General features: G+C 40.0%; 1 protein-coding gene across 2 annotated transcripts in view; it reads right to left on the bottom strand.

The window, feature by feature from the left end:
* KCNMB2 (potassium calcium-activated channel subfamily M regulatory beta subunit 2) overlaps nucleotides 1–22,664 on the bottom strand; it is a 113,624-nt gene extending 90,960 nt beyond the window's left edge. The window contains exon 1 of one of the 2 annotated variants that reach the window (XM_081085750.1): nucleotides 22,039–22,664. The gene's annotated coding sequence lies outside the window, so the exon portion shown is untranslated. The remainder of the gene's footprint in view (nucleotides 1–22,038) is intronic. The other variant, XM_081085749.1, reaches the window with a different exon arrangement.
* Nucleotides 22,665–22,910: the final 246 nt, after the last annotated feature.

Here is a 22,910-nt window from a genome sequence, read left to right as displayed (position 1 = left end):
AAAAATGTATACACAGATGTATACAGCAGATTATTTATAATTACCATAAACTGGAGACTACCCACATATCTTTCAAAGGATGAATGGATAAACAACTATTATACATCCACTGGAGGCCCTGTGCACGAAATTTGTGCATGGGGGGAGTCCCTCAGCCCAGCCTGCAATGACACAAGCGTTCCGCGCCCAGTCTGGCCAGAGGCCCACTGTGGCCAGGGTGGAACACTTGTCTCGTTGCTGTGGTGATGAAGCAAGCATTCCGCTAGGCTGCTCACACTGCCTGCTCTCAGCGGCTGCCCCCCCCAGGACTGGGGGATTCTGGTGGGGCTGAGAGGACTGAGCGCCGCCATCTTTGTGACAGAGTGATGGTTAATTTGCATATTACCCTTTTATCAGATAGGATACAATGGAATATTACTTAGCAATAAAAAGGAATAAACTATATATAATTCCATGAATGGATCTTAAATGCATGTGCTAATTAAAATCAGTTAGAGTCAAAAGATTACATACTATATGATTCCCTTCATATGTCCTGGGAAAGATGAAGCTATAAGACAGTGGTTTCTAGGGGCTAAAGGTGGAGGACAATTGGAGTATCAAGGTACAACAGGTTGAGGGAATTCTATGAGGATTGTGGTGGTGGTTACATGGATCTATACATGTGTTAGAACTCATCTAGCCAAACACTACCCATCAAGAAAAAAAAAGGCAATTTACTGTATAATGATTTTAAAACATGAAGAAAACAATAAATCCTTGGGCACGAAGATGGTAGAAGCTGACAAATCTGCTGTATGTTTCCAGTTTATAATGGTGTTTCTGATGTTGCACAGGAGAAAACATAAAAACTGTAAACTTTTCCCACTTGAAAATCATACACAGCCTCAAGCCACTGGAGGAAAACAGGGTTGGAAGCCAAGAAAACAAAAAAGTCAAAAATAAAAAGAAATCAAACTTGGAGAAGGAGTACAGTGAAGCCAAAAGGGGCTCACAGCCCTCCGAGAGCAGGGTTAATTGCTTCTGAAGTGGCTCAGAGGCCCAGAGTGGAGTCACGCCGGCTGTCACCTAGGAATTATAAAGCAAGGCCCTCCCTGCCTGTTTCCTGGGGATCAAGGTCAAATGTGGCATCGCCTGAAGAGAAGAGCCTTGGAATGCAGCCCAGGGCTATGTGCAATGATCCTGCCACTCCCTTGTGGTTCAAAGACTCTAGTGAGAGAAAAACCATGACTCTGGCCTGCTCAGAACAGTGCTACCCTCCCCCATGCAGAATTGGGTGTGTTGAAGGGAGAAAAGCTATTGACACTCAATAATGTTGAGGAAAAGAATAAAGCAAGTGTTGAAAATGCAGGAAACCGGATGAAACTGTAACCACTATGCTCGGTAAGCGGTCCCAATCCAGAGAGAACTGATTAGGCCCAGCCTGGTGTGGTGATGCTTACGAAAAGGTCTCAGGGCCAGGCTGGAGGCTGTGATGGCTCCTTGGCCCAGGGGCCCGCCCTTGTCTCTGGAGGTGGACCATAGCTTGAGTTGAACCTCATCTCACCACCTTCTGGATGCTTGGCTGCCACCCTGAAGGGAGAGGTCTCTTAAGAATCAGGACCTCAAATTCATGACTGTGAGTTTAGAATGAGACATGAGGAGATTTGTGTCTGTAGGACCTATTATTAAGTTAGGTCAGCATAATACCTAAATAATACAGAGAAAAAAATCAGACTAAAGTATGCTGACAGGTTTTAAATGAGATTTCTTAGGTGGTGTGGGGCAGGGGGAACTTAGAACTCACTTAAACCCATGTCCTGTCTGGTCTCATGTTCAGAAATTAAGTCTGGAAATGATGAAATGACTTGCCTTAGGTAGCATGTCATTTGGTACCCAAAGTAGTTTTAATGTTGATTTTCTGATTACAAGGTCAGGAGACAGATCAGGAAATGTTCCTGGTCGGAGAGTCCTATCTAACTTCTGAGGGGAGAGTTTGTTTTCTATTTTTTTTTTATTAAATATATTTTATTGATTTTTTACAGAGAGGAAGGGAGAGAGATAGAGAGCTAGAAACATTGATGAGAGAGGAACATCGATCAGCTGCCTCCTGCACATCTCCTACTGGGGATATGCCCACAACCAAGGTACATGCCCTTGACCGGAATCGAACCTGGGACCCTTCAGTCCGCAGGCTGACGCTCTATCCACTGAGCCAAACCGGTTTCGGCAAGAGAGTTTGTTTTCTTGATGGGAAAATTGGATAGATGATAGATAGATAGATAGGTAGGTAGGTAGATAGATAGAATGACAGACAAAAACTCAGGTACTTGGTAAGGGTATTTTTCTTTTACCTCAACATAAGACAATGCAATAGAACAACACCTATCAGAGATAAAGTTATAAGAAAATGTTTCTTCTCAGGAATAGTAACAAGACACTATCCCAAGCACCAGGGGCTGTTCTGATCTAGAACTTCTAGAGAAAGATGGAAAACACCTCCAGAGAGGGGCTTGGACCAGAGATTGCTGTTAGAAAGTCAGAAAATTAGAAACAATAGAGATTATACTAAAGAAAAGAGGTGAAAGGTAAACAGTACTTACAAAAGGGATAAAACATGTCTATTTATGGGGGATAAAGAAACTATAAGGAGCCATATACAAATAAAGGATTGCTTCTTTGTTGAAGAGATGCTTCCCTGAAGCTCTTATTTCTCAGACATAGAAGTCTGTTATCATACTTGATGGTCAGCAGAGGAACTTTTAACTTCAACTGTTCAATTCTCTCTGGGGGAGTTAGTTGAAGCAAACCCAGGGAGTGTGGACCCTGAAGGCTGTGACACTTGGGCAGGGTCCCTATACTGAGGTTTCATTAGACTCCATCATTGTCTGGAGGGCCCTGGAGTAGATGTCCAGCAAATCATAGCCAAAGAAGAAAACCAATGTCAGCTTGAGGGAAACATGACCAGGCCAAGGATGGAAGTTACCGGGGTAGTGGAGGCCCATGCGTTGGGAACAGGTATCTCATTTAAACACTCAGTTCAAATTAGATACAAGGAGAAAAACCCCTACTAATTTTCTTCCCTTCAGTTTTCCATCTGTACACATCTTAATATTGACATACATATATATTTTAGGTTAGAGATGTTGGAACTTGAATAGCTCATGTTCCTTTTCAAGTTACTGAAATTTTCCCAAACATAAAATATCAGCATAACCCTGATAAGCTAATCATTTAACTTATTCTGAAGAAATTGCGTTTTATGATTTTAAAAAGCAATGCCTAAATAGAAAGACCAATTTTACTGTTATCTGTGAGCATGAGTTCCTCTCTTAAAGTGAGCAGATCCTGGAGGGAGAGTGGGTGTGCCTGGGAGGGCTTCAGTTTCTGACAAGGGGTCAAATCCCACCTGGTCCAGTCAACTCTGGGTTCCCTGTAGTAACTAACACACAGATGAGTTGAAAACGCTCCCAAGGGCTGTAATATTAAGAAATGCAAATTAGCACAGCTGGTGTGGCTCAGTGGTTGAGCATTGACCCATGAACCAGGAGGTCACGGTTCAATTCTGGTCAAGGCGCATGCCTGGGTTGTGGGCTCGATCCCAAGTCGAGGGTATGCAGGATCAATGATCCTCTCTCATTGATGTTTCCATCTCTCTTTCTCTCTCCCTTCCTCTCTCTGAAATCAATAAAAATGTATTTTCAAAAAAAGAAATGCAAATTCTAATTCTGGTTCTGCTCTTACCTGTCTCTGATCACCAGTGAGTTACCTCTCTATGACAAAGTTTTCTCACCAATAAAATGGGGAGAATAATAGTATTTAGCTCTCAGGTTGTTGTGAGGGAGAGAAATGAGATAGTATGTGAATGTTTAGGCTGTCCCTTACATATAATAAGTGCTCATAAACATTGATATTATTAATGTTATTCTGTATATTATCTAAGCATTCAAAAATATCAGAAATATCAAATGTAGAAGAGAAGCCAAGATCCCTGCTGAAGTATGTGAGCTAACATTACAGAATGCTTTGCTCTGTCGCTTGAGAATGAGCAATCCATGATTAATTCAAAAGAACCATTGGAGTTGGTTGATTGTAAACTTGGGTAAGAGGTTTGTGGGAACAACTGATGATAAGAATGGACACCTCACAGGAAGGAGGCACTGATCAGGAATGGTTAAATAGCAAAGGAGAAGGGCAGGGGATTCCAAAATCTCCACCTGAACTGTAGTAAGGCTGAGTGACCACTGCAGACCTCTGACTTGCTTCCTGAAAAATCAGTTCCCATTCACCCAGGGTCCTAGCCAGTTCTGTTTAGGTATCATCGTACCATAAAAGGGAAGTTCACCAAAGGCCCTTTGCTAAGTCATGTGGTAGGAAACCAAACTCCATTGATTAAATATACATAGCACCTAAAAAACGGCAAGGTCATAGAGTGTTTAATAAATAATTTTTAAACAAAAATAAGGCAATTAATTTCTCATTGGGTATGGCAAGAAATCCAACCATCATAGCACGGTGTGCTTTCCAAATAAACTAGACATATAGTTGGGCGCAGAAAACAGAAAGAAAGACCAGTGATGTGGGCCTTAACTTGTCCCTCCTTGAAATAAATGTTGAATCTTAGCTGAAAGCCAAGTTTCGCAAAGACGCAGAGAGATATCAAAATATCAAGGCAGTGGACTTCAGAGGAATGGGTCACACACAACTTCCCTTTGAGTCCACGGAAAGAACCTTTTCCTGTTTGCCTCGAGCAACCAGGGACTTTCTGAAACAAGCAAACGGGTACCACTGCTCTCTTATATCTCTTCCACCCAAACGAACTGAGTAGTCAGGAGTTAAATTCTCTTCTGTGGCACTTGCAATCCCCCTAGAATAGAGCTCTAAAAGGAGACAAGCAGCTGTTGCAGAAAAGCATGAGGCAATAATCAGCCAACATTGCTTACCAAAGCACAACGCTCTTGGGAACACAAGCCATTATTCAAATCAGCCCTAAACTCTCTTTTTTAAATCCTCAAACTGAAAAAGTAGGCTGGAACCCTTCAATATCTCTCTGTATTTGACCTCCAAAACGAACATGTGGCCAATTTTTTTTTCCCTTTTCAGTGCTATACAAATGCCAGGGCAGACGTATGGAATTTCAGAAAAAGAGAGAAGAGCTTCAGAAAACTGCAGACGTATTATTTCCAGACAAAGGCTATGGTTCAGCTGTGATTTCCATGGCCAGTCTCTCCTCAAACTCGAGAGAGAGAGAGAGAGAGAGAGAGAGAGAGAGAGAGAGAGAGAGAGAGAGAGAGTCTTTGCCTTAAGTGCAAAAGCTTCATCAAATGCTGGCAAACATTAGATGTTACTGAAGTGGGCTTTATCTGGTAACTGCTGCGTAAAAGCCATCACTGGAGCACAACTGTCCACCTGTCGGTTAACAAATGCAAACTCTTTCACAGGACCCAACAGATCCTTCTCAATGTGACTGAGAAACTTTCCCAATTTGAGTCACTTACTCTTGCCTGCTGCTCCTCCTCGTCATTCTCTAACTACGTCATGCTTTCTCCATCCTTACACATCCATACACATGCTCTTCCCTGTCACAAGTGCCCTCTCCAGTCTTTACTTGGAAAATTCCCACTGGTTCTCCAAAACCTAGTTCAAAGTCACCTCCTCTATGAAGCCTTCCCTGGTTGTCTCAGGAAAAGATAGCTGCTCCCTTCATTGTATTCCCCCCCCGCCCCCCCCCCCCCCCCGCCACTGCCACACACACACCACCCATCCTTAGTCTAGGGCAGGGGTGGGCAACCATTTTGTGAGTGTGTGCCAAAACCAACAAAATCTCTGACTCAAAATTCTTCTGCGTGCCAACCCTAATTTTTTGAGAACATGTTATGCCTACTTGATATCTCTTAAGGTGTACATATGTGAAGAACCTTGAAGAAATAATAAAATTCATTCGAGCGACCAAAACACAGTATATGATGATGAAAAATACATTTATTTTTTAATATATACATGTACACTGATAGTCAGACAGAAAACTTTATGCTCCCTTTGATATTATCAGTGGGACTTTTGCTGCTGCATCACTGATGACAGAGATTTTACATCAGGTTTATATTTCGTGACCTTCAGAGATATGCACAAGCTACTACTTTCATCTGTCAGGCTACTCCTATTACGAGACTTAACAAAATTCATCACTGAGAACAAAGATTCACAAGCATATGTGGATGAAACCAAAGCACTGGTCGGATCTAGGAAGGCAGGGTGAGTTAAGGCAGAGGCATAGAAATTGCTCTTCCTCTCTCGTCAATCCATGTCTATGGTCTTTAAGATAACTTGTTATGTAAAATTATTTATTTATCTAAGATGCACCTACACTGAATTTATATGAAAAATAAAAAATCGATATTAAGAAAAAAATTGTAAATGGAAGATTATAAGAGAGGGTTTCACGTGCCAGCAAAAGTTACTGGCGTGCCATGTTTGGCATGCGTGCCAGGGGTTGCCCACCCCTGGGGATCACTTGTAATATACTTGTTTGAGGGTCTCTCCCAACTGAACCCTTCAGGCAAGAACTGTAGCTTATGTTCACCATAGGACTGAATACTAGCAGGCCCGAAGCAATATTTGCTGAATGAATATGTCTGTGTGTTATTGAAGGAAGAAATATACAACAATCATATTCAAGGTATTTTTTTTGGAAAACTAATACCAAGTTTTCTGGCTAGTAACTTTTTCTGAAGGGTTCCATATCTCATGGATAATAGAAAAATTTGTGATATTGTAACAAAAGAATTATAAGATTTTTATATGTGAGGGGAATTTATATTTTCCTTAAAATAAAAGCAGAGTCTAATAAGACAATACAGATAAATAATTTCTTCCACAAGGTTAATGATCAGCGCTTTGCACATTCTGGGGGATCTGTTAGTAGCTTCTACATAGGTTTGCCCCGCCAGACTGAACTTTTTGTAACGGTGATTATTTTCAGATCACACTGTTGGAGCGGTAATTAAGAAGACATGACTGACGGTTGACTCTCAAGCTGGACCCTGAACACCTAGAAGCTCCTTATCTGTTCCCCTGTCTTTGGAATGTATTTGAGTTCTGCTCATGGTTCCCATATCCAGCCCAGTTTTAAGCCTTGAGAAAGTAAGGTATTGCTGAGACCATATGAACTTGCTAAAATCTCTATATAAACTTTTACGGTTATGGCAGGCAAGTACAGAGATCTATTTGTCTTGCAGCACCCAAGACAAGCCTTGTAAGTTCTCTTGCTTCTTAAACCTGCTACCTGTCAATCTGGAGTGGTCTGTTTCTTTTTTCTCTCCTTACCTTCCGTGTATGAAGGCCAGCTTGTGAACAAACACACATCGAAAGGGCTCCTTCCATTCAACTGTGCCAGGGAATTCCACCTAACGATAGTTTTGTGTGAAGGCGGTCTCAGAGCATGGCATTAAAGGGCACTGCTGAGAGCATTAGTGGAAGTCATTGTATGTGGCAGAGATCATGTGGATGTGGATGAGGGTGGGATGGAGACCAGCAGGTGGGGGGACGGAGGATGGTATAGTAGGAGTGTAGTTTCAAATATGTTGCCACCAGCTGGGTATGGAACTTTGGAATAGGAAATTTCTGCCTGTGTTTTGGTTTCTAAATTTTTTGAACCAGATTTCTAAAGTGATTTCTAAGAACTATTTTTCCTCCAAGAGTAGGAGACTTCATGAGTAGGTAAGTCCTTTTCTTAATTTTTAGCTATCATGGTGTTTTTCTTATTTTGTATGCTCATTGAAAATTCATGTGGACCAGCCTTACAAAGCTGGTATTGGTATTGTAATTAGAAATGAACTCACTTCAGAAATTGTCCATGGATTAAATGTAGTTTCTGTGAGTATTTGCTCATATCTAATGTGAAAGAATAAAAATGTAAACCTGTAACTACAAGATAAAGAGGTTCTAACATTTACAGAGTAATCATTACATGCCAATCACTGTATATGCTTTACCGAATGTGGTCCTCACAGTAAACATCTCAAGGCTACAATTTTACCCTGATTTACAGTAAAAAGAATGAGCATTGTCTCAGATCACTTAGTGCAGTTCATAATAGAACACTTTATCTCCTTTCCCCGATAGGATATGGATGTCTATATAATAAAAGGAATACTAAAGATGGAAAGTATAAAAAATATGACCTTGTGTGCCTACTCCTTTCCTGTCTACAGCTATTTTACCTTTCTGTTTGGCTTTTGTTTCAAAAATAGTAATTTTTCTTACCACTTGCTATTTTCAATTCATAGGATAAAATATATAATCTCTTTAATAATATAAAATACCATTTAAGATGATGTAAAAAAGGCAGTTTTCACAGTGGTTGGGGCAGAAATATATGGGGTCCATCCAAATACTGGCTCTGATATTGATCATGTGTGTGAACTTGGGCAAGTTACTTAACCACTCTGTGCTTTAGATTCCCATTTGTAAAATGGAGATAATGAAAGCAACTAATGCTTATGGAATTCTTAAGAAACTAACATGCATGTACAACAATTAATATTGCAGTGCCTCACACATAGGGTGCCTGTCATATGTGTCAGCTGTCATTAGTACTATTTTCTCACTAGGTTAAAGGGCCATGGGAGCAAAGTTTGCCTTATCCAATACGGTGTCTTCAGCACCTGGAACAGTGGCTAGCTCTAGGAAACAGTTAATAAATATTTGTGAGTCTATATAACACATACACACATTCACATCACTGTGGCCTCCTTCTAATAAACTGCATACATTATTAATAGAGTAATATTAAGAGAGTCTTTTGGGAGAGGTTTCTAAAATAACAGGTGAATTTTTAATCAGTTGTTAAACTCATTCATTACACACAATATCTACAGATTACAAAATCTAAGTGATAAAGACCCCCTAATAAAACTGTTAATCTCATTTTTTATTGGGGACAAATGATGAAGAACTAGCAGATAAACTATTAATCTCCTGGTTTGAATAAAGACATTCAAAACTTAGTTGGCACAATAGAAGGATTGCACACATAAGATCAAGGTAGAAAACAGGCCTTTGTATACTCATTAGTGCAGTGACGTAGGCAAGCATCTTGTCTGATGGGGAGAGGCTAGCACTGAAGGAACCAATATTTGTTGCATGTTTCTATAGATCAGATAACTGATCTCTGTTAATTCCCAGAACAACACTGCATTTTCCACTTCCCACTTTATAGATGTGGAGTCAGAGGCTTAAAGAAATTAAATAATCTGCCCACAAAACAGCATGATTTCAAAAGAGGTCATCTTATTTCAAAACCAGGGCTATCTCTATTAAACCAAGCCTGGCATATAGAAAATTCTTAGTAAATGGCTAGTATTAAAGAAAATATTTTAATTCTTTTTCTTCTGACTGGCTAGATAGTGATGCTTGGCCTACTTTTAATTTTAAGTGGACTCTCAGCCTTTTCTGAGGACTCAGCCTTCTCTGGTTCTGTGAGTGTGATCCCTAGAGGAAGGGGTTTTACTGCCTGAAAGATTCATTATAGCCCCAAGTGAAGTGAATTCTGAAGCTGGTTCTTATTCTGTGGTCTTCCAACAACTTGCATGAGAAGTAAATGGTGTGCCTGATGGAAAGCTCATATTCTACCTTCCATCCACACCCCGGTTTACCAAGGTAAAGTCTTTGTGGGTTAGGGCTGGAGGTCTGCATTTAAAAACATTCAGGGGAACCTGGCCAGTCTTGCTCGGTGGTTGAGCATCACCCTATGAACCAGGAGGTCACAGTTCGATTCCAGCCAGGGCACATGCCGGGTTGTGCGCTTGATCCTCAGTGGGGGGTGTGTAGGAGGCAGCTGATCAATGATTCTTTCTCATCATTGATGTTTCTATGTCTCTCTTTCTCTCTGAAATTATATATATGTATATATATATATATATATATATATATATATATATATATATATATTTAAAAAAACTTCAGGGGATTCTGATGCATATTAAAGTTTTGTGAACAAATGTTCGGACTTTAGGGGACACTGTACCTGCTGGACCACAGGGGCAGGCTTTGCACACTCTCCACTTGGGGAGGTTGCTGTGTCTTCTGAGCTTTATGAACAGGACAAAGTCTTCCCCAGCCATGTACCAGGTGTCCTTGTCAATGAGGAATGTCCTTGTCAGTCTGGCATCTTGGTTCTTAGAAGCTATTGGGAATCTGTTTTGAGGGGAGAGGCAGGGCTAGGCCAAGAGAAAGACTGAGACTTTCCAAGGAGACTCGGCTATGACAGAAGTGGGAGCTCCGGATTGGCTAGGTTTTCTCTGTGCAGGATAAGAGGATGGAAATAACTGCTGTAGACTACATGCCAGGCAGGCTATTAAGAGTTTTACTTGCATTGTGGCATTTAATCTTCACAGTTAAAATATATGCACATATACATAACTAAAATAGAGTCCATGTGGCATGGTGGTAAAGTGTGTGTGCTCTAGAAGATGGGTTTGATTTTAAACTCACTACTGGCAAGGGCCATTTCCTCACCTCTCAGTTCCCTGTAAAAAGGGATTAATTATAATACCTACTTCATGTGGTTGTTGTGAAGATTAAAGGCAACGAAAATGGAAAATGATGTAAAAGGATTAGCATAGCTCTTGGAATATAGTAAGTGCTTAATTAATGTCCCCTGCACAACTACCTCTGAGAGGTCAGGGCCCATGTCTGTTCAGTTCTTCACTATTACTATGTCCCCAGCTTCCTGAGAAGGGTAGGTACTCAGCAAAGACCAAATATGGGTTGAATACATGAATGAGTATATAATGGATGTGACAGAGGAAGCATTTGAAAGTCAGGCTCTCATGAGATTCATATAATTATAATATCGAGCCTATAAGATATAATATTAAAATTAAATTAACAAGATCCTTAAGGAAGACTGAAAACTGTCAAACTCTGGTCCCAACCCCACTCAGTACCAGGAAGAATTTGAATGTTTTAAATGGCTTTCATTCACCAAAATGGCTTTTTTGTTGTTTGTTTATTTTTTATTGTTGATATTGCTACAGATGACCCCTATCCTTTTCTCTCCCTCAGCATGCATGCCCCCCACCCCCACACACACCCAAATATCCCTTATCAAGATAGGAACCCCCAGAATACAACCTTAGGCCCAATTGTAGCCTCTATAAGCAAGGGACAAACATAAGTCTGCTTTTCTCTAGCTGGCATGAAAATCTAGAATTGAGGATTATGGAAGATTGGAATGGGCACCTAAGAATTGTGTCCTCTTTAAGGTTCTCTCCAAAATCCCCAGCTGCATCCCTTCCCCCAATTTGGATGTGAGTGGTTAAGGGATTGTGATGGGAGAGAAATAAATGGGAAGTTCAGAGTGATTGTAATTTATAATTCAGGGCTCTGTGGGAACATTGTTGTGGGAGTGAGTCAGAGTTAGGGCTCTGCTTGGCTTCTATGGTTTACAGGTGCCATTTAGTTCATACAAAACATGCCAGTGGTATTTTTGGTTTAACTATAGTACTTCAGGGTCCTGGGGGCCACCAGCTAGGGCTAAGGATCTAACTGGAAAGGCACAGACAGGGTCCCAGGTGGTTGGTTTGGGCAGTGTGGTCCGGGGCAGGCTTCCAGAAAAGATAAGTGTACATTTCCAGGGCATAGGCTGGGATTTAAGAATACACAGAGATTACTTTTTATCCTGGGCTTCTCTGAAAATCTTTGAAGCTAATTATGAATTCCAGACAGGAGTCTTATCCACATAATCTTAGTTATTTTATCTCTAAAAATAGTGGAAATATTTTTCTCCCAGAATTATAGTGGAGGTGAAACAGTATCTACATGGAATTATTTAAATAAACAGTTCAAATTAAACCCTGGGGACATTGATAAACAAGTACCAATATTGCTTAAACTGGTGTGTTAACTAAAAAAAAAAAATTTTCAACTTCCACTAAAATAAGGTTTTATACTTGTTAGTTCATTTAAAATTAGTGAACTTAACAGAATAAATAAAATTCTATTCTTTAAAATATTCTATAATTTGTACTTTTTACTATGTCAGAAGTGCCCATTCTGATGTTTAACTGAGTTAGGGAGTCTTACTGTATAAAAATCCGAGTTTCTAAGAAAACAACATTGTGTTCATTCATCTTTTGCTATTGATCCAGCACTAACAGTAGCAGCAGCTGGTGACAAGTCTCAGAAAACCCGCATAAAATCAAATGCCCCCTTCTATGGTGCTATTTTGCATGTTACAGCTGAAGCCCAGGTGACTTAGCTGAGGTGCCTGGAAAGCCTGAAGTGTGTTGCCCAGCAACCGGAAACATTTGAGACTATCCAGTACATCTTCTGTTTAGTGTTGGCAGTTCTGATTTTCCAATGCACATAGCAGATGGTAAGCCTACTGTTTAGATTTTTAAAAGCATGAAAGCGAGTAGTGAAAAGCGAAGATAGCGCTTTCATTTGCAAACTAACAGATTGGCTTCAGCCCCAAATCTTTGGGAATTTGCAGAGACTCATTTCCTTCATGTTGATTTCCCAGGCCTCTTCCCCCAAATAGAACTAGTACACAGCTATTTTTTCCTTCTTTAAACTGTAGGAGCAGTTAAGCTTCTTATATAGCAGGGATTTGTGCTGAGAATGTTGATAAAGAAGGCAAGTGTAGAAAAAGACTTGAGTAGGTCATTCATTCACTTGTTCTTTCATTCATCCATTGATAAATTAAGAAATACATGCAGTATTGATTAATAATTAAGAGCAAGAAATCAGACACAGCTGAGTTCAAATCCCTACCTCACTCTGAATGACCTCATTTGAAGTCATTAAACCTCTTATTAAGCTCCAACTTCCTCTTTATAAAAGGAAATAATAAATAGGATCTGCCTTTTAGGGTTTTTGGTATGTGCTTTTTATTTTAGTGAGAGGAAGGGAGAAAGAGAGAGAAACATCAATGTGAGAGAGGAACATTGATTGGTTGCCTGCTGCAAGTGCCTAGACCAGTGATCAAACCCACAGCCTAGTATGTGCCCTGGCTGAGAATCAAACCTGCCACCTTTCAGTGTATGGGAGGATGCTCCAACCAACTGAGCCACACTGGCTATGTTAATTTTAAAGGAGGGTGAGAATTAAATGAAATAAAGTAGGTAAAGGAATCAACCTAGTTCATGGCAAAGGGAGCACTCAATGAATTCTGGTAACTATTGTTACTATTATTTTTGTTGGTAAATGCCCACTCGAAGTCCACACTGTGATGTGGAGGTTTCCATAACTTGATGGAAAAAAGCAGGCTCTGGAGTCAGACTATCTGTTTTAACAAGTTTCTTAATCTGTCAATGCCTCAATTTTCTCTGGTTAAAATGAGGCTAACAATAATATTTGCTCTACAGGTTGTTGTGAGGATTAAGTGAGAGAGTACTATAAAGAGCTTAGCCTAGTTCCAGGCACATAGAGATTGTGATTCATAAAAGTTGGGTAGTATCACCATTATTATCATTACATATCATTGCCACTGGAGTTACAAAGATGAATAAACCATGTTCCCTGGTCTTGATCAGTCTCATGGCAGTATAGGCATTGGCTGGAGCACACTGAAAAGTAATTACCTAGAAGGGGGCAAGTATGACAATAGAGGTTTAAACAGAGGCTATAGAAGGGCCCAATAAGGGCATTACTTTTCTAAGGTAGCCATTCGAACTGTGGTTCTCACACCGGTCTATACTGTCCAAGACCATTTTTCTTTAATGATAGAAATGTTCTATAACCCTGAACTGACGGATATAGTAGCCACTAGCTACGTATGCCTCACATTGAACACTTGAAATATGGCTAGTGAGACTAGGCTATAGAACTTTAAATGCAATTAAATTTAATTAATTTAGCCTCATGTGGCTGGCTAATGACCATCATATTGTACAGCTCTCGTCTAGATATCTTTGAAAGACAAGAATATGCTTCTCAGTTTGGAATGTGTGTAGGGGGTAATGCTCAAAATATTTTACAAATGGCATAAAACAGGGAAGAGACTACCTGTAGGTGACCTCTCTCCCTGGGACTGCCACCACTATTCTGACCCATCAGAAAATGCTTGTTTGAGAGTGTAATTTACAAAGCAAATTAAAGATAGAACACATCATTTTTTATCATGGCACTTGAGACTTGTTTTCCATGGAGGATGGAGATTTTTTGTTGTTGTTGTTAAACCTCACCTGAGGGTATTTTCTCCATTCCTTTTCAGAGAGAGTGGAAAGAAGGGAGGAAGGAAGGGAGAAGGGGAGATGAGGAGACACAGAGAGAGGACAGGGAGAGAGAGAGAGAAACATGGATGTGACTGGTTGCCTCCCTCACACACCCTGACTGGGGTGGGGAGCAAACCTGCAACCCAGGAACATGCCCTTGACCAGGAATTGAACCCTTGACCCTTTGTTGAGAGGGCCGATGATCTAATCACAGAGCAACACCAACCAGGGCTGGAGGATGGAAATTTTAAATAAAATTATCTAAACATAAAAGCATTTCATCAACTGCTAAAGCTATACTTCTCAAATCCCAGCATTATGAATTGAGAGAACTCTCTTTTCCAGGGCATGTCATTTATTGGCTGATAAAGGAAACCTTTTCCTTTAATGCTTAAAATATATACCTTAGACCAGTGGTCGGCAAACTGCGGCCCCTTGAGTGTGGCTCTTCCACAAAATGCCACGTGGGGGCACGCACGTACAGTGCAATTGAAACTTCATGGCCACACTCAAGGGGCCAAAGAGCCGCATGTGGCTCGTGAGCTGCGGTTTGCTGACCAGGGCCTTAGACTTTTTTCGTGAACAATCTCTGGAAATTGTGTTGATTTTTACCACCATTCAAACCATCTTATTCCCCACTTTAGCATCTTATAATAATAAATGCTTAAGTCAGACACAGATTAATTCCTTTTGAATTATTCAGTATTTAGAAAGAGCTTGGGTCTACAGCCAGCAATGGAAGAACCAAGATTTATGCACTCATATAAGCAGATACATGTTTACATGAGCAAGGCCTATGGAGAATGTTTAGAGTCATGTGATTCTCAAAGCTTTCATGACTTACTTATGCTAGATATATTTTCCTGCAATTTGGCCCCAAATTAACTGACTACCACAAGTTAAACAATAGAAGTATTTCCCCCCTGTGATTTTTACCTTACTTACCCTCATATTTGTAATTTTTAACATGAATAATGCATTTAAATGGCTCCTGCACCCTAGCCAGTTTGGCTCAGTGGATACAGCATTGGCCCAAGGACTGAAGGGTCCCAGGTTAAATTCCAAACAAAAGCACACACCTCAGTTGCACTTGATCCCCAGCCCTGGTCAGGGCGCGTGCAGGAGGCAACCAATCAATGTGTCACTTACACATTGATGTTTCTCTCTCTGTCTCTTCTATTCTCTTTAAAAGTCAATGAAAAAATATCCTTGGGTGAGAATTAACAAAATAAACAGGTAAATAAATAAATAAATAAATAAATAAAATGGCTCCTGCTTTTTTCCTGGGCATCTGAGGGGACTTTACTGGGAACTCTACATAATTCCTGAATGAAATGACAGCCAGAAGCCAAAGGGGGCACAAATGGAGAATTAAATATCCCCCTGTTCTTCTCTTTCCCATTTTCCCCCCCCGCAAGATACTCCCTCTTTGCTTTCCTAAAACTTTGGGAAGAGAGGAATGGCGGAAAGCATATAGGCAAATTCCAAAAACATTCCATCTCCATGGCCCTGTGCTCAACTTCAGTTTTCTCCTCTACAAAAAGAGAACACAAATATCTGGCAGAGATAAGGATATAAATTATTCAGTACCTAGCAAACAGGAAACCCTTAATAAATGGTTTTTAATATTATTGGTCAAGTCTCATTGTCACTCTCTCTTTTCTTTATTTTCTGATATTTCCATTTTCATTTTTCTTATTTTTTTTTTAATTCTTTCTTTTCTGTTAATTTTAACCATCCTTTTCATATTCATATGACAATCTTAAAACTTTAATGTGGTTAGGCTATATATCCTACATAATAAAAGAGAAACATGCAAATTAACCATCCCTCCGCTATGCTCAAGCCATGCTCACAAGCCACGTCCACCAGCCAATCAGGAGTGAGCATGCAAATTAACCCAACTAAGATGGCAGCGGCCACAGAGCTGGAGCGAGCAGGAGGCTTGGGTTGTCCCCAGTGATGGAGGAAGCCAAGCTTCCCACCTGCCCTGGCCGGACCTGGCCTCTGCTCAAGGCTACAAAGTTTCAGTTATAGAAGATAAATAAAGCCCAGAAAAAAAAAAAGATAAAAAAAGGAGAGGCTGGGAGCTTTGGTCACTAGGGGGCGTGACCAGCCTGAAAATGGCCATCAGCTCCTCACCCAGGCTGGCCAGGCACCCCAGCAGGACTCCCCACCCTGATCCAGAACACCCTTCAGGGCAAACCAGCCAGCCCCCACCCATGTACCAGGCCTCTATCCTATACAATAAAAGGGTAATATGCAAATTGACTCTAACAGCAGAACAACTGCAAATGACTGGTCACTATGATACACACTGACCACTGGGGGGCAGACGCTCAATGCAGGATCTGCCCCGTGGTGGTCAGTGCGCTCCCACAGGGGGAGCTCTGCTCAGCCACAAGCCAGGCTGATGGCTGCCAGCACAGCGGTGGTGGTGGGAGCCTCTCCCGTCTCCTCAGCAGCGCTAAGAATGTCTGACTGCAGCTTAGGCCTACTCCCCGCTGGCAAGTGGACATCTCCTGAGGGCTCCCGGGCTTCCATAGGGATGTCTGACTGCCAGCTTAGGCCCTATCCCTCAGGGAAAGGACCTAAGCCAGCAGGTGGACATCCCCTGAGGGTTCCCAGGCTGCGAGAGGGCACAGGCTGGGCTGAGGGACCCCCCCCCGAGTACACAAATTTTTGTGCACTGGGCCTCTAGTATATATATAATGAAATAACTAATCTTTATTCCTCTCCTCTTTGTGTCTGACTACTCTTCCTTTTCTACAAATACATGATCAATCCCTACCAACTAGTCTATATATCTGTCTCTATATCTTATATGATTTAAAAAGACAATAAAGCTAAAGGAACTCACTAGGATAAAACTATGTAAGCCAGAATAAAGAAAAAAAGCTACTAAGCACCCAGGTGCTGGTTATAGATACTTTCAGTAAGGAGGAAATGTGTGGTGTGTGCATCCTAACTCCATCTGCTTCCATGAACAGGCATATGACAGTGACAGGCTCAGACTAGGTTCATATGCCTTGATTAACATTTTTCAGTGCTGGTACTTTATAGAAATGAGTGCTATTAGAATTTAGAAGAAAATCATAAGACTGAATCTATTTTTGTGTTGGAAAAAAATCCACCTAGAATTGAAGCAGCATTAATTAAGTGAGCTTAGATTGGCTGTCATGGTAAAATCCTATACGGGATGACCTTTGGCTCTTATAATACAGCTCAGTGGGGCTCAGTTTCACACTCAACCAGACACACTCTCTGTGAATTTAAGATGGTATTTTAAGAGAATTTTAAAAACAAGAAACATTTCCTGGGTTTCTTTTTTTCTTTCTTTCTTTTCTTTTTTAAACACTACTCATCAAGAGTATGTTATAGTTGAGGATGAGTTGGTAGAAGAAATGAGTTCTGGTTTCTATATCTGGTGAGCCATTCACTAGAAGTACCTTTTCGAGTTTCTTCCTAAATCTGTCACATTAGATATGGAGGAATACTTAGAATTCTTGTTTTATAAAGAAATGGCCATGGGATAACACAAAGAAAATCCCTTCTCCTCTTTGGAACTAAGGATATCCTACTGCCAGCTTAAGCCCACTCCCCAGGCCTAAGCCGTCAGTCGGACATCCCCCAAGGACTCCTGGACTGTGAAAGGGCTGCAGGCCAGGCTGAGGGACCACCTCCCCTCCCCCCACGTGCATGAATGTCATTCACCAGGCCTCTAGTTATTTTATAAAGGGAAATTACTAGTGTATTTTATGAGTGGTATGTTCTTAAAGACTTTTTATGATACAAAATTTGAATAATCTAAGGCTCATTTTCTAAAAATGATAGGTATAAAGAAGGAGAGAAACTTGTCAGAGCACAGAAATCTACAACCATTATATCATTTCCTCCTTCACTTTGTCTTTATTCCTCCTCCTTCTCCCTTATTTCTTTTTCTTTTCTTCTCCTTTATGTTTTTACTTGTCCTTCTTACTTTCCTTTTTGTCTTACTCTCCTTTTTCTGCTCCTTTTTCTCCTATTCCTCCACCTCCTCCTCTTTTTCTTTCCTTTGTTCCCTCCTTCTGCTTCTCTGCCACATAAATGCTTTTATAAATCTAGAGGCAGAATTATCTATTATTTATTAGTGCTCTCTCCTAAATAAGCAGCACATTGTTTCTTGGTACTTGTTTGACCTCTTTTAAAGTGTTTTAGTATATCTAACCTTTCCTCCAAAGTATGTATGTATTTATTTATTTCAGTATCACCATAATTTCACTTATGATTAGAAATTTTGCTATACTACAGCGATTTTCAACCATTTTTTCATGTCATGGCACACATAAACTAATTACTAAAATTCTGAAGCACACCAAAAAATATATTTTTTTGCCAATCTGACAAAAATGGGTGAATTTTGATTGATTTAAAAAATAACAATAGTAACTACTTACCCTTTTTGCTTCTAAGTTACTTTAAAAAAAGCAGGTACCTATACTTGCATATAAGGATTTCTGGTATCAAGAATTAACTAATCAGATGCGACCTTATTATGTGATTCTATTATATGACCTATATATTTATGATTCAAGATTGGGCATTCACACTGGATGGCTATTGTGTTAGCTATTATTATTTTTTTATTTGACAATCTCAGGGAAAAGAGATCAGTGACACTGTCTAAATAGGTAGTGCATGTTTTTAAAATTCTTTCAACACTCTGGCTGAAAATCATTGCCATCCTATGTAATAAAAGCCTAATATGCAAATTGTCCCCTTGACTGTCGGTGCGACCAGGGGGTGGGGCTGGCTGGCCAACCGTGGGAAGGGAGGCCCCGGTTAGCGGTGGCAGCAGGCAGCTGGGGGAAGGGAGGCCCCATCCGGCAGCCAACAGCTGCTAGGAACCCTACCTGTGCACGAATTTCATGCACTGGGCCTCTGGTAGTATATAAAAAAGCAGTTTATAATTATAACAATGAGTATTAACAGCCAAATAGTCACCAGAATCATCTATCAAAGTTTTAGTACATACAACAATATAGTTCCATAATTCTGTCAAAGGGTATCAGCTATAGATGCCATTTGGTGACAGCATAATCCTATATAATAAAACCCTAATATACAAATTGGCTGAACAGCAGAATGACTGGTTGCTATGACATGCACTGACCACTGGAGGCAGATACTCAATGCAGGAGCTGCCCCCTGATGGTCAGTGTGCTTCTATAGGAGGAGCACTGCTCAGCCAGAAGCTGGGCTGATGGCTGGCGAGTGCAGCAGTGGTGGCAGGAGCCTTTTCTGCCACTGCATCAGTTGGACATCCCCTGAGGGGTCCTGGACTGAGAGAAGGTTCAGGCTGGGCTGAGGGACCCCCCTCCCCCTAACCAGTGTGTGAATGTCATGTACCAGGCCTCTAGTACAGTTTATAATTCATTTGGTTTGCTAACTTTGAAATTGTGTGGTTCTAGATTTTTAAAAATACAGATTTTTATTATATACAATTTTATATATAAAGTAACTTCGTTAATATTTTCTATATCACAGTATTTTAAATTTTCATATTGTAAATGTGCACAGAATGTCAGTTATACTGGTACTACATTTTAAGTAATACATACTTACAACTCTCAGAATAGGGGCTTTCCCTATTATACAGCATTTATTTATGGAAACCTAGGTTAGCTAAGTTTAGTACTTTTAAATGACAAGTGCTGCAGCCTATTATAAAGCAAAGAAAGAATGAAAACACTTGAATAAACAAATATTTGCAATATCTTTCAACATATGAAAGGCATCCAGCTATACATAAGCTAATGGTTCAAACACTTCTAGAGCCCCTGATGTATTCTCTTTTCCTTTCGTCAGGTTTCCATAGTGCTATTCACTACTATTTTATCTTTTCAATGGAGATATTGTGGAGTAGTAATAGGAACATATGACTGAAGCAAAATGATTCAAGTTCAAGATGCAATTCCCCTACTCATTAGCTTTAAGACCTTGATTGATAAGACACCTAACCATTAGGTCTTTATTTCTTCCTTCAGACAAAGGAAGGGGAAAAGAAGCATTTCCCATATTATTTGCAGATCAAATGAGGTCAGTTTGATGACTGCATTGTTTAACTTCTAAAGTGTTACATAAATGCAAGATGTTATCACTGGTAAAATAGATCTTTGAACACTGTTCAAAGCACAGTAAAATGAGAGAAAAAGTGATATTCTTAAAAACCTGAAATTACCAAATCAATCTATATTTTTTGACTGTTATTTGGAGGACAGAATGTCACAATTTCACTATGACAATATAAATTTATACTGTACTATTCAGCCTTAGTAGTTTCTTTTTTTCTTAGGATTTTTGAATGTACTTCATTTAAAATTTTATAATACATAAAGTGCTCTGAAGACTTCTGTTTGACTTAAGCCAAAACTGATGATAACCTTAAGGTTCCTTTTCTGTTTCTTATATTTTTAACTAGAGGCCTGATGCATGAAAATTCATGCACTGGGGGGAATCCCTCAGTCCGGCCTGCCCCCTCTCACAGTCCAGTAGCCCTCAGGGGCGGGAGGCAACCCGGTGATCAGGGGAAGGCGATGCCCCATCACACCTCTGCTGCTGCCACTGCCAGCAGCACAAGCCTCAGCTGGCCCTGGTTACCTGAGCCTCGGGCAGCCCTGGGAGGCTGGGTAGTAGCCATACGAGGCTTGCTGAGCCTTGCACCGGCCCTGGGCAGCTATGGGGCTGAGGGGACTGGGGGACTCTGGAGGCAGGCACGTGGAGTGCACCTTGCCACCCTGGTGGGGCTGAGGGGACTGGGCACTGCCATCTTGTGGCTGTGGGCACTGCCATCTTTGCGACAGTGTGAGGGTCAATTAGCATATTCCCTTTTTATTAGATAAGATTCTTACAGAGTATTTTTTTTGACATGTAGAAAACTTACTGAAACATTTGCTGTCTAAACAAGAATCACCACTGATAACAAAGCTGATATACATTGATATTAACATTTCTACATAGGGACATGAAGGGAGTTCACCATATTTACTTATCTTACTTTATTTTTCTCATATTCAATAACTTTCTTTTGTCCATCCACAACAATCAAAGAATATTCAAATATGAATAAATCAATCTACAAAGACATAAAATTTGAGCAAGAAGTTCAACAGTAAAAGAAAAAATTAAACATTCTAAATTCCATCTTTACATAATATTTTTTTTCTTTTATTGTCTTTGGAATTACTGATAGGGCAATACCAATAGAAACCTCTGAAATATGTACTCTTGAAGTATAACAGAACAAGTTATGAATGAAAAAGCATTGCTATTTTTCAGCCTCAGTGTTAGCACATTCATTTGTTTTGATGCTGCACAAGTTCTATTTCTGTGTTCTTCTCACTATAAATTCATCATAATTTTTTTGTTTTCCATTAAATAATAGTTATTTACTGTGTTCTCAGTTAATTTGAAGCCTCAGGTAATATAGATCAATAAGACTTGATAAATTTCATAAAGTTGTCAGAAAAATATGATCATATACTTGAATTTTAACAATTCAGGTTACAATTGCTGCCACTGGCTTTATTTATTCTAGAGATGAAGTAGCAAAATTTATGTCAAGACTAAACTTCAAATTATTGTCCTATAAAATATCTTTTACCTGAGTACTGAGAATCTTTATTAGTTTATTGTTACAAAATTGCTAAGCTTTGGAATTATCTGAAACATGAAAAGCAAAGAAGACAGTTGTAGCTCACTTGACTCTCAGTTTTCTCACCCTAAATCTAATCTCTTTTCTCCCCTCATCTTTCATTAATAAGTTCTGAAATATTACTCAAACTTTAATTAATTGAATTACCTTAGCAACAGTGGACCCGAAGTTCCCAGTAAGAAGATTCAATTGCGTCAGGCAAAGGTATTTTTTCCTTCCAATTATATTCATCTGTAGTTTCACTTTTAGGAAGATAAGTTATTTAAAAATAAGTAGTTTATAGAAATCTTCTGTATCCAAGGATTTGTGGATTTTTCCCTTTTCTTCACATTGGAAGTCTTTTTAGACAAGACAAAAATAACTTAAGGCAAGTACTGACATTTTTCAAACCTATAGTATTTTCCTAATATCCTCTGTTGGTTAATCAGGAACAAAAACAGCAGTCATAACAGTAAAAAAATAGTGAAAAAACGAAATAACAAAAAGTGGGGTTCTGCATCAAACTTTATGTTACAAACCCCTGGTTACTTGTACAGTTTTGAAACTTCTCTGCCCTGCAACACTATTTTCTCCACCTGCCATTGTTTTACTCACAGGATTCCTGGGCATTATTCTAATTTCCCACAAACAGCAGGAGACGTCAGCATTTCACTGGCTATGGGCCTTGCCTTGCAAGTTATCTTTGCAAAAGTCTTCTGTTAGCAATAGCTACTGGATTCCCATTGCACAGCTAGGTAGAAACTCCAGACTCAAAAATGCACCGAGGCTTATACAAAAAATATGCTGAGAATCAATGAAGAAACTTCTGAATGTAAACAAAAATCTTCCTTTTATCAGGTCATGAAACAAAAAATCTGACCTGAATTCCCAAATTATTCATGCAGTTCTCTCATCATGCGGAGGTGAATCAGGAGTCGATCCTTTTTCAGTGGCACTGTCTTCATGTTGGAAAATGTCATGGCTGCAGACAAAGATGTATAGGTTTCCTCAGTTCACATTTCCAAGAGCATCCTCATGCA

The sequence above is a fragment of the Myotis nattereri genome, assembly GCF_964212035.1.
Source record: "Myotis nattereri genome assembly, chromosome: 3".
Classification (NCBI taxonomy): domain Eukaryota; kingdom Metazoa; phylum Chordata; class Mammalia; order Chiroptera; family Vespertilionidae; genus Myotis; species Myotis nattereri.
This window is presented reverse-complemented; position numbering and strand designations above follow the sequence as displayed.